Below are 2,500 nucleotides of genomic sequence, written 5' to 3' on the forward strand. Positions count from 1 at the left end.
TTCCTATTCCTATTCCTATTAGCATTCATCCATAGGGGATACACCAAGTCGCAAGCTAGTAAGCTAGCACTCCTTGTCTGTGCTGGTAGCAAATGCTAACGGGGAGAATGGGGGGGGGGTAGCAGGGACAAGTGCCCAGGGTCCCGGGCATGACAAAGGGCATAACAAAAAAAGAAAATGAACAGGCCGCCGTTGCACGGAGGCCACAGGCCCATGGCCTCTCTCTTTTCATGCCTGCTTCATGCTATATTTATAGTTGTCATATACCGTAGGCCGTATTTAGTGAGTAGAAACTGAGTAACCAGCGACCGCAATATATTTTCATACGCCTCTCGGCAGCACCAACAATATAAACATCGATAACGTGGTGATTTAAAGTTCAGACGATTTCCCCGCACGCTTTTCAGTTAGCCTGCGATATTTCTATCAACTATCCTTACTATCGTCGAACCGTGTCAAACATTGGACTTTTCACAGGTCTGACCCCCAGCTCTCAGCGGCCCTGGCCCTGAGGAGAGATTGTGGGGGCCAGCGGTGTGTCTCAGGCCACCCAGAAGTGTGCAGGAATGAGGGGGATAAATGAGAGAGGTAGTCAGGGAGTGAAGGGCGACAAGGAGCGGAATACATGAGGGGAGAGAAGGAGGGAATGAAGGAACATAGGAATAGATGAGAGGGGAGAGAGGAGGAGGTAGGAAGGAGAGGTAGGGTGGGGTGGAGGGGCAGGAAGAGAAGAGGATAAGTCAGGAGATGAGAGACAGAGAGAGAGATGTGTTCCTTGGGATTTGAAGCGTAGGCATGCATGCTTTTGTATTCCTAGTGGGTGTGCACTTTATTTGTGTGCTGCGCATGTCATGGTGTTTCTGTCATTGTTTGTATGCATACATATGTGTTTTTTAATCGCTCTGTACGTGTGTGTGTGTGTGTGTGTGTGTGTGTGGGTGGTTCGAGTGTGCACATGTGTGGGTATACCACAGAGGTTGTCTGAAGAGCCAGCAGAGCGTGCTGAGATGCTGCCACAGCTGGCGCAAACACACACTCTCTCTCTCACACACACACACACACACACACACACACACACACACACACACACACACACACACACACACACACACACACACACACACACACACACACACACACACACACACACACAATAAAGCTAGATGAATTGAAGATATGCACACACAGTGTGGTGGAAGCCAACACAAGAGAGCAGAGAGCAAGCTTGTCACACGCAAGTCCTTAACTCATATAGACACACACTCACATGACTCACTGTGCTTATTCACACTTACATGCACTTGGTCCAAAACCTCTGCCCTCAGCCAACATGTGTGCATGCAAAAACACACACACACACACACACACACACACACACACACACACACACACACACACACACACACTAAAGGAGCAGTGTTCAATATCTCTCAAAATAATTCTGTCAGAATTATCAAATTACACATTACAGCAGATATCTAAAGATCCAATGCTCTTCAAAATAACTAAGATATATGTTTGTCTCTTATAGGCGGTCACAATTTTCAACCAAACCAGCCAAGAAACAACTAATCAAGGCTAGCCAATCAGGAAAGTTCTCGACAAAGTCAAACTCCTGGTTGCCTTTCCCTGCCCAACTACACTGACCTGCACTTGCAAGATTGGAGATATGTGGTGTGAAGGGCTTAGGGCAGTGCAACGGTTGGTCTTTTCAAATTCTTGTAATTTAGCAACATTTCCTCTAAAATCTTGCCCACTGCTGCTTTAACTCATGTAACTTATAATGCAGTTGAAAGTAATGTTAACCACACAACACCTTGCATCTAATGACCAAGCCCACCACTGAGAGGAGAGAACAATGAGATGGCTTTATGATCTATTTTTCGCCGCTTTAATTCAACCTGCAAAGCAATCACGCAATGCAATGCAGTAGTATAATGAGGTAATACAATGCTAGTCCCGTCATGATCTGGTACATTTTTGGAGTTTCTTGTGAAAATGTATGGACCCAATGTTGCTGCGAAATTCCAATTGGATCAACATAGGGCAAATTTGATCATTTCTGAAACTACAGTATGTTGCACCCCCTACTGGCTTCTCTTTGTTTTATCGTATGGCAAAGGTCTAAATTTGTCTTTCAAAGCCCCTCTTTCTCTCTTTATTACTCTCCCTGTCCCTTTTCACTCAGCCCCCTTCTCAACCTCTCTCTCCCTCTTTTTCTCCCTCTCTCAATCTCTCCCACTCTCGCTCTGACTCTCATGCTCTCCCACTCTCTCTTTCACCTCTCTCACTCTCTCACACTCCATCGCGTGCCCCATCTCTTGCCAGCACTTCGCCGTTATGGTGGCTATCGATCGGGTAGGGTGATTATTATTCTTCAAGCAGAGCCGACTCTCTATCACGCACACACTCAGTACCTCCCCCACCCCTCTCTGACACACACACACACACACACACACACACACACACACACACACACACACACACACACACACACACA

At 46.6% G+C, this 2,500-nt stretch overlaps 1 protein-coding gene across 1 annotated transcript in view; it reads right to left on the reverse strand.

Annotated features, from left to right (window-relative positions):
- eipr1 (EARP complex and GARP complex interacting protein 1) overlaps positions 1 to 2,500 on the reverse strand; it is a 33,965-nt gene that overhangs the window by 11,602 nt on the left and 19,863 nt on the right. The window lies entirely within an intron of this gene.

Source organism: Gadus morhua, chromosome 5, assembly GCF_902167405.1.
Source record: "Gadus morhua chromosome 5, gadMor3.0, whole genome shotgun sequence".
Classification (NCBI taxonomy): domain Eukaryota; kingdom Metazoa; phylum Chordata; class Actinopteri; order Gadiformes; family Gadidae; genus Gadus; species Gadus morhua.